Source organism: Ictidomys tridecemlineatus, chromosome 9 (assembly GCF_052094955.1).
Source record: "Ictidomys tridecemlineatus isolate mIctTri1 chromosome 9, mIctTri1.hap1, whole genome shotgun sequence".
Classification (NCBI taxonomy): Eukaryota; Metazoa; Chordata; class Mammalia; order Rodentia; family Sciuridae; genus Ictidomys; species Ictidomys tridecemlineatus.
Window position 1 is genome coordinate 71,906,163 of NC_135485.1, and position 11,057 is coordinate 71,917,219.

An 11,057-nucleotide genomic window follows, 5' to 3' on the forward strand; every position below is an offset into this window, starting at 1 on the left:
ATATTTAAAACTTAATAGCATGTCTTCATAGGAAACCAATGCCTTTCCCAGTTCTTCCATAGCCTTATTTATTCACAATGAAATTGTTTAAAAATTATATAATGTGTCATGCCTATACCTTTTTCATCCAGTACTATCCTTTCAATGTATGTCAATAGTTGTTATTTTTACTATCTTCACGTCTTTTAAGTTATATCTTCAAAGATATGTTTTTTGAAGTATCTATATGGTGGTTTAGCCATGTTTAAAAGAAATGCAATATTTTAACATGCTAGTACATCTGAAAAATATGATTTTGTTTGTTACAAAAAAAAAATTGCCAGCTTGAAATTTTAACCCTTTCACTACTGGTTTTGATAGGAATGTGATCTATCTCTGTCTCATTTTACCTTCTATAAAATGGAGAAGGTAATAAGTTTGGTTAAGAAAATATTTTCTGGCCAGGCCTAGCTGGAAGAAACAAATGAAAGTGTGAAACAAATACAGGAAATAAATTGTAATACACAGATGCCTGAAATGAAGAACAATATTACAATGATATTTAAATGAAATAACATATAAAAATCGTTTCAATATTGATACTCTATTATGTTTTAATTGAAAGTTACCCACAAAAGGTAAAATACTTATCCGTAAAAGTTGCAAAAGAATAATGAAAGGGTGATAGGAGTCAAAATCAGTCAAGTTTAGTCATTCACCTAATTTTCCAATTGAATAGTTCATGTGATTTATGAGGTCTGGATGATACTAATCCTATCACTATGTAGAAGTTTGGGGATAAGACTAGTAAGAGTCAAAGAGAATGTGGTATTTATGGTTTTAATAGCTTGGGGACTAGAGTATCAGTAACATATGCAGAAACCATTGCATTGCAAATTGAGTCTTAAGTTGATAAAGTCAATTAACTGGCTTAGACATCAAGGTTGTTGGATCATGCAATGGTGCTCATCTACATGTGCAAAGACACTCCAACATCAAGAATTTTTAAAAGGGATTTCAAATATCAATGATTCTGTACATGGCTTTGAAAACCCTTTTTTTTTTTTTTGAAAAATCATGTTTCTTTCTTCCTTTTTTTTCTTTCTTTTTTTTTTTTTTTTAAACAAACCAACCACCTCTACATATGCATCTGATTATACCTTTTGGGAGAAAAATTTCCATGAATCTCTTTACAAGTGGTACAATTTGACAGTTGTTTTTCTATTTCAGAGTTATAGACCTTTCTTCTTAAGCTAATGAATGGAGATCAGCAAGCTCTGCTCAGACTTTGAAATAATCAGTTTTTCTTTGAAGTAAGCAAGAGGGAGAAGAAATGGTTCTAATAAAAATCAGTGTGCCTTTTAACAATCAGCATTCCTCTAGAATGTTCATTTCCATTCCCAAAGTAGGATTATGCTTGAGAGCAGGAACTGGATGCATCTTTGCAGAACAAAACTCAAAAGATTAGATGAGTTTCCTTCCCCCAATCCTTGCTCAAGTGGGCTGTTTTTAACACTTGGATTTCAGTGGGGTGCATGTAGATTGGCTTGCTATCTGTATGCATTATGGGAAGCAGTCATGTATTTTGCAGCTGCATAAAAAAGTACATGGATTTCATGATGCAGAAAAGCAGTAGTTTATTCCTCATTTTCCATCATGTAAATTTTTACTGAATGGACTTTCATGAAGAGCCACATTTTCTTTAAAAAGCAAGTGAAAAAATGCCATCATTATTCACTTTCCTCTTTATGAGCCTTTCCTTTCATTGTCAGAAGCAAATACTTAAGGAGAAAAGAGATGAAATTCTTTAGGGCAAAATTTGTAGGCAGCACTAATGTTAATTTTAAGTGTTACAAGAGTTAAGTTTAAAAAAGAAATAGGGAAATCAGGAATAGTTTGGAAATAGACTATTCATTTAAAACTGAAGAAAGAAATAATATTTTTTAACCCTACAAATTAAGAATTATATATAAATGATGGTGTGATCAAACCATACTCGGCCTATAAGCTAATTATCAAATATATTAATTGAAAAGATCTTTTAACTTCATTATTAAATTCTAATTATTATACTAAATTAATTCTAATTGCCATCATTACTCATTAATAGTATTATATGAATGAATCAGATTTTCAGATATATTTTTGAATTTCATACATACAATTCTGAAGAATGAAATCTTCAGAATACCTATTTTTTTAAAAAAAAAGCATTTAAAAAAATCTATGATTTTGCTAAAAGTGTTCAGAATATATTTGGTAAATACACATTGTGCACATAAAAATTTGATTTTTGCATACCAATATAGTATGTGATCAGTGCCAAACAGATCCACCAGCAACAACAAAAGTGTGGTTACAGTATACAAAAGATAGAGTGATCTCAGTGGACCAATGTTTTCAAACATCATATAGAACATCTGCTGAAGATTGAAAGATAAATAACAGAGAAAATAGGAAAGGGTCTTTCTAAGAGAAACACTTGCTGGGATTTAAACTATTGCAGAATTTCTCAACCAAGGGAGGCCGTATTAACAGTTCTTAGTTATGATTAACTGTTAATGAAATAATTTTTTGTTGTGAGTGGCCATCGTGTGCATTATAGGATTATTAGCTGCTTTCTTAGGATGTTTAAATGCATTCTTTTATGCTACCTACTAGTTGCTACTAGCTCATTCTATCCGGTATAGGGATAACCTTCCCAGATTGCCAATGTCACTGTGGGGAAGAAGGGATCACTCCTGGTTGAGAATCCATAGCATTAGGAATAAAGAGTTACATAATAGGATAAATGATAAGGAAACCAATGTTTGTACACCAAGATTAAGATCAAGTTATGGGAGGGGGCTAGAAATCAGGCTACTAGCTTTGCAAGTCATAAACAGTGAGGAGTTCTGAAGGTTTCTGGGTAATGTTCTGACAATGAATGTTAAGCTTTAAGAATATAAAATATGTTCCCATATGCATAATAGAATATTATAGAGATATTTCATGCACCTATGTTGCGATTTTCCCACCTGTTGGACCAGGTATCTCAGCAATTTTATGGGCTGGCCTTCTAGTAAGCAGCTTTCTCCTGAAGTTTTATCTTGATCTATCACTTTTTATGCAAGTGGAGGTTTTTCTTTTTCTTTTTTTTTTTTCTTTCCTTTCTTTCTTTCTTTTTTTTTTTTTTTTTTTTTTTTTTTTTTGCTTGTTAAGAATGATTTTGGGCACAGTACATGCCATGGCAGAATCAGGGAGACTCATGTGGTGCAAATAAAAGTGTACATGGGTTACTCACTCTGGCTGCTCCTATAATGTGACTGGTGATACCTACTGGATGAATGAAGATTTCCTCAGGCTCTGTTGATGCTATCTATGCCATTGGCAAGGGCCTCTGTCACTAGAAGGCCCAGCTGTGGTGAGGACTCATGAGCCTTTATTCTCTGACCTCTTACAGATATGGGCCCGGACACCATGTGGTAGAAACAGTAGCATTCCGTCTGTGGCACTCACATTCAGTCTTGAAGCAGTGTGTAGTCAGATAAAGTGTAGGGGGGTGGTGTCAGTAGGAACCATGATGTTCTTCTTTGCCAGTGGCAGAGAAGTGGGATTATGTCCTTTTCTCTCTGTGGCTTTATGTTTCTGCAGGAAGGTGATGAAACCCAAAGAGAGAAAGGAGCCCTGACCTTTCTCCTCCTCTGACTCATTCTGCTGTAGTTTGTGCCTGAGGGTGAGGCATCAGCTAGAGCCATAAAGTTGCTGAAGGCTCCCTGAGGATGTCACTGTGGCTGGGACAGCAGCAGGAGCCATAGCGTTCCCTTCCTGTCCTGTCAGCAACAGGCATTTTAACACAGCACATGGGGGTGGTTTAGGAGGAACCAAGCTGACCTCTTGGTTCATTCCTGCCATTGGTCTGAGTCCACTGCCAGATGACCACATCCTTGGCTCAGGAGACAAGCATTCTGATCTGATCGTTCTCTTTTCTTTTTTGAGGGGTTGGGGGGTGGGGGTGGGTACTAGAGATTGAACCCAAGGGCCCTTATCTACTGAGCCATATCCTGAGACATATATATATATGTTTAGAGACAGGGTCTTAATAAGTTTCTGAGAGCCTCACTAAGATTGCTGAGGCTGGATTTGAATTTGCAATCCTCCCTCTTGCTTCAGCCTCCCTGGCTGCTGGGATTATAGATGTGCACCTGTAGTGGTTTAGATGTGGGGTGTCCCACAAAAGCTCAGGTGTGAGGCAATGCAAGAAAGTTCAGAGGAGAAATGGTTGGGCTATAGCCTTAAACTAATCAGTGAATTAATCTGAATTAATCCCTCATGAGATTAATTGAGTGGTAACTGGAGGCAGCTGGGGTGTGGCTGGAGGAAGTGCTTCATTAGGGGCGTGGCTATGCACATATATTTTGTATCTGGAGAGTAGAGTCACTCTCTTAGCTTGCTGATCATCATGTGAGCTGCTTCCCTCTGCAACATTCTTCCTCCATGTTGTTCAGACTCACCTTGAGCCCCGAGGAATGGAATCTGCTGTCTATGGATTGAGACCTCTGAAAATGTGAGCCCCTAAACAAACCCTTCCTCCTCGACAGTTGTTCTGGTCAGGTCTTTAATTTGCAGCAGCGAAAAAACTGACTAAAGCAGCACCAGAGCACAAGGGTGATTTCATGGTTCTCAAGGATGACACCCTTAATTCCTCTTAATATCACAATACCCATCCTCCACAGTCTAGCACAGAGAGAACTTAATTTACTTCACTCTTCTGGGCCAAGTTGGGTTCACAAGGCAGCTACCTCCAAGCCAGTGTAATGGAGTCTTTTTGATGATGGTTTCTATGTCATCCTGGATGTTTACTAGCAGATGTTGTAAGATCCTTTTCCAAGCCAACTTTACTGGGCAGATTTCAGGTTACTTATATGAGTGGGCTGCACGTGTGTGAGGATTGTGATGCTTTCCAATAGATGGAACTACCAGCACATGCACTGACAAAATTTGCTAGGATTCTCCCACCTTTACCAAAACATAGGGAAGATTCTCCTTCCCCAGGCAGTGGACACAGGGTGGCAGATGCTATGGTATTTAGTTTTGTCCAAGTATCTGAATCTTTCAAGACTCCAGTCTCTGTCCTGCTGATAGCCAGCGCTCTCCCATGGCCACATACCTCAAAATGCAGCTCTCCACTTGTTAGTTTTGTTCTTTGTGCAGATCCTCTTTTGGATCTCTACTAATTTTTATTTGTGAATAAATTTGTAGTTCAGTTGTTTAGAATCACTAATATTGTGAAACACACTCAGGGTATATGGAAAACACACAAGAAGTACATGTAAGCTCTGAATTTGCACTGCAATAAAATTTTTGAAAAGCTGTGAATGAACTCCTTTTATCATGGCAGAAAACTTGAAAGGATGTTAAATGTGGTTAGTAACCACTTTGGAAAGGGAATAATTATTCCCAAAGCTACATCTGTTCCAGAGTTTCCTGGGTGTCCTGCACGCATTATCAGCCAGACCAGAATTTGGGAATGATTTCCTCAGAAGTTTCCTGTTATTTCTCCTATACTGTATTTTATATCAGCAAAGTAAGTGCTGAAATATGTAAGAAGACAGTCATATAGTTTAATTGAACATTAAATTCTGTGTTTAGTTTGACTGATGAAACTGATATGGCTAATTATACATTTTGAGGATTTTATGTACCTAAGATCATAAGGTTACTCTTTTTTTGTTAAGTATAATTCAAGTATAAATATGAGGTTCTGACAGATATAAACTATATTTTTCATTATGTATATCATTTTTATTCATTAAATTCTCAGAAAACAACCTGCCAGTTGGCATCGCATGATCCAGTATGTATGGGAAATCAAATATTGTTCTTTATATAAAAAGAATCTAAAATTTCCAGTATATAAATAATTTTAAAGGCTAAAGCTGTATTATCCTGTTCTAAAGAAAAGTTCCATATGCCATTCACATTTTCTTTTTATATGAAAAATATGGAGAAAGATGCACTCTAAATTGGTAAATACTATTTTCATTTTATAAATGTATGTTGTTCTTCCCCATCTTTGATAATGGCATGCATTCTTAAAGAACTAAAGAGGGGTGTTTTTTCTATTATATTATGTGAAATAACTATGCAACATAAATGTGGGGTACATTTATGTTTTTTTATTCAAGCAAAAATTTTCAGAGGTGCTTCTTTCTGTCCATGGCTATAAACAATACTCAAGTTCTATTTTGAGAATTTTTTTATTCTTTGTAATGTCTTATAGAAAAAGGCCTGCAGTTTATACATTTGTATAAATTTATTTTATCATTTCATAAAATTCACATTTAATAAAGGTCTTGAACCTATTTACTTGGGGGATACTAAACATTTACTTTTATAACCAAGAATTTCCTTTAAAGTTTGTTCTGACTTCTTTATGGCTTCATCCATCCATCCATCCATTCTTCTAAAATTTACTGAGTGACTACTGTGTGCCAGGTACTGTTCTAGGAAGTGAATATATTGGAGAACTAAACAGAGACCTTTGTTAAGGGGGAATTTACATTCTAGCTAAGGGAGATAAACAATTAAATAATGTAATGAATAAGTTAAAATAGGTAGATGATGTTGAATTCTACAGGAAAAAATAGTATAAGTAGTAGAGATATAAGGGAGAGGTAGAGCATAAATCTGAAAAAAGGTTAAGATAAAGTTTGGATATGAGATATCCCCCAACAGCTCATATATATATAAAATTTGGAAATGTTCCAAGGTGAAAGAACTTCATTATAATATTTGAAAACTGATCAGTGGATTAATCTACTCAGTAGGTTAACAATATGAATGGATTACGTGGTGGTAACTATAGACATGTAGGACTTGGCTGGAGGAATTAGGTCAGTGGGGGCATGCCATTGGGATGTATCTTTTGCCTGGCTCATCATATTCCTCTCTCTCTCTCTCTCTCTCTCTCTCTCTCTCTCTCTCTCTCTCTCTCTCTCTCTCTCTCTCTCTCTCTTCAGCTGCCATGAGCTTAGTAGCCTTCCTCCACCACATCCTCTTAAAGGGCCCAGGGCAATGGCATTGGCCCCATGGACTGAACTTCTGAAACAGTGAGCCCCTCAAAAATCTTTCCAACCTGTAAGTTGCTCTTGTCAGCTATGTTGGTCACAGCGATGAAAAGCTGATCTAGTAGTTTACTTGGTGTGTTGCAGGAAGTGATTAGAGGCAATGGGCTGCAGTGTGATTAGCTAGGAGTGAGAAGTAATAGAAACCAGAGATGTCATTCAAACCCAGTGTACCTAAAGACCTGAAGATAGTTTAAAGACTTTGGGATTCTTCTGTGAATAAATGGTCAGCAATTTTGATTTATAACAGAGGAGAGACTTGTGCTTACTTACATTTGAATCACCTTGGTTTCTTTGTTAAAAGTAGATATTAGGAATTGGTCAAATAGACCTATGAAAACAAATAAACACACACACACACACACACACACACACACACAGTGGGGGGAGGAAAGAAAGAGAGAAAGATACTGAGAAAGAGCATCTAGTGAAGTGAGGGAAACATTTTATTTTTAAATATGACATCTAAAATGCTAATGAAGACTATCAATAAGGAAGGTGTGGACTTCTCTGTCAAATGCTGCTTATTGGTCAACTATAATGAGAGATAGAAATTTGGACATTGGATTTAACACTGAGATTGTAAATGTGACTTCCATGAGTGCATTTCTAACAATTGACTCTGTGAACTTCTTTCTGTCCTACTTCCTGCCCATCTGTCTTCATTTATCTTTTTTCACTTATGATCACAAGTCATTTTTTCTCATGTTTTAAATTACAAAATGATGTATTTCCTATTGAATTAAATAAAAAATTAAGATAAATAAATAAAATAATAATTTTAATCTTTCTTGCACAAACATACCTATAACTTTGACAAAACAAATGTCAAATTTTGGCAGGTGCCTCTGCCTATTTAGTGGTCCTATAATAAAATACCTGAGAATGGATTATTTAGAATGAATGGAAATTTATTGGCATATATTAGTTCTAAAGGGTAGAAAGTCCAAGATCTAAAGATCAATGTACAATGAAGATATCCTGTTGAACTATCTCATTTAAAAAAAATAAAGGTAATAGAGAGATAAGATGGGACCAACTTGTACTTTCATAAGAAATTCATTCCTGCAATTACAAACCCACTTCTGTAGTAACATTTATTCACTCCACCCTCATGGCCTAATCATACTTTCTTATGCCCCACTTCCTAAAGCTATTGCATTGGGGATTAAATTGCCACTATATGCTCCTTGGAGGAGACATTGAGACAATAATAATGGGTGATCTTTTACACAATGCTTCATGGTAGCTCAAATAAAAAAATATGAGAATCATATAGAGGGTCAAGTGTCATTGCCTTGACACAAATGGTCCTAATCTTTGATAATTACGTATAAATTCAATTTGTTATTTTTTAATAACACATTTTTAATATCTACATTGTTTAATATGACCAAACCACAATTTTATCAATCCTTTCTGAACTAATATTTAATTACATCCAGGGTTTCTATATAGAGAAAACTTCAGTAAAACATTTTTGTTCAAATATGCTGATATATTAATGCCTTCCCCCCCCCATGGAATAAGTTCTCAAAAGTGGAATTTACAGTCAAAAAGTATGTGCATCTTAAATTTTAATGAATGTTGTTTCATTTCTGCTGCAAAAGCTTTAAAAGTATCTGTTCATCTTTACTAGTGTTGAATGATATTAGTTTTGTTTATTTTAGTGTTTTCTAATCTGAAATATGTAATACTTGTAATTTAAATAGCAATCAGAACAAACACTATATAATGTTAGTAACATTATATAGTGCTTGTTTTTTGGTTTTGCTTTTCAGTGGATTACCTTACCTAATTGTGCACTTTATCTATTTAGTTGTTTTTGTGTTATCCTGAAAATTAATTTATTCTCATACAAATATTTCAATTATTATTTTTTGGGGGGTGTTAATTACTTCTCATTGCTTCCTGGATTCCAATTATAATAAATTAGAAGACAGTGAATATACTATCATGTTGAATCTTCTCATAAACAAAAATACTGTACCTGGTCTCCTTTGGTTTCTCAGTTTTTGAAAAACCAAATTTGTACATGTGTGCTTAAATATATATCTTTGTACTTTGACACTATTGAAAATGGTATTTTAAAATTAAACTTACAAATTTTTAAGTTAGTTATAAATGTATTCTTTAATTGATATATTATAAATTTATAATGTAACTTTATTATTGCATATTGATCTTGTGTCAATATGCAACCTGCTGAACTTTACTAGTCCTAATAGGTTTTTTTCCGAAAGATTTATAATTTTCTATGTAAAACTACATACCAATAAGGATGAAGATGAGTATTTAATTTTTTCTTTTGAATTTAGTTGATTTATGTTTATTTTTCTTGGCTACCTTCCCTGGCTATATCCTCCAGTACACTAGAGATATTGAGAGTTGGAAACTGTCTAATTCTTGCTTTTTGAAAAAAACATCTACAATTTTACTATCAAGTAAAGTAAGGTGTCAACTATGGGTTTTTTTGTTGTTGTTGAAATCCAATAACAAGTTGAAAAATTTCCCTTATTACTATTGCTTTGAGAAGTTCCATCATGAAAGGATATTGGAATTTATCAATTTTTTTATCTACCTACTAAGATAATAAATTTCTCCCCCCTTTATTTTATTAATATGGGAATTACATTAGTTGAATTTTGTATGTTAAACAATCATTTAATTCCTGGAACAAATCTCACTTTGTTATGATAATTGTTTATATATGTTGCTGGAATTTATTTGCTAGTACTTTAATGAAGATTTTTGCATATATATTCATACAGGATATTGATTTCTAATCTTGTGAAGACATATATAATTTGCTTGTCATATTTCTTTTTTATTAATTATTCTTCTTTCATATAGCACTCAGATTTTACTTCAAGAATGTAATATCTTCTCTTATCTTTGAGGGTATTAATGATTATGTTTTATAAACTTTTAGTTTTTTAAAGAGGTGATGGAAGAACATTTACTTTCACAGCAAGGTATGGCTCTTTGGCTTATAAAACTGTATTTGTTCATAGTTTTTGTTGTTCTTATGTATTTTTGAAAGCATCTTTACTATTACTATAGCAGGATTTTAGAAAACACTGAGGTTAATGCATGTGTTCAACTCAATATCTTACTTAAAATTCTTGTAGTTTTAGAAATTGCTAAATCTTTTATGCTTAATTTCCAAGGCTGTCAAATAAGTATATTATAGTATCTTTTTCTTTCCAAAGATTGTTGTAATGAATAAGTAAAATTTGCCTATCACTCAGGGTTAGGTATGTAGTGGTACAAGTTTCCATTGGCATCATTATAACACAATTATTGGTGTTCTAAAATATATATGTATACACACACATATTTCCTTAAGAAAACTCTTTCTATTAAGTAAGTATATCCTTTAAATTTCACATTTAAAAACATAGAGTATCTAGTTATATATTTATATAGGCAGGTTCTTGTAAAAATTGCTATTATATTTGTTTCTATAGTAAGCTTTGAATTATGTAAGGACTGGACATTGGTTTTTGTTTCTCTAGTATCTAGCATAGAACCTAGCTTATAATAAACTTTCTGGAAATTATTCTAGTTTGGATAGCTCCATACTTTTCAGTTGACGTGGAGAACTCTCACTAAGTCTACTGGGTCCAGAAAGGCAAGTTAAATTGCCCCAACAACAACTATAAACCTCATTGGTTTGTGTACCTATATTCACTTCTCTTTCATTCAACATGTCTATATTGGACTGGCTGTGACTCTGCAGTTTGTGTCATCTCCATTATGGAATGAGGTAAATGGATCAGCCTCTGTTGAGAATGTTGTTGATTTTAGGACTGATGGAAACGTGATCAATCAAAGCATTTTCTCTCAAAGCTTTCTTCCTTTGAAAAGAAGACATTTCACTTTATATATGTTGTCCAAGGAAAGCTCCCTTGGCATACCTGATATCAATGGGAAGATATGTAAAATTATCCTATAGGGAGAGGCAGAAAA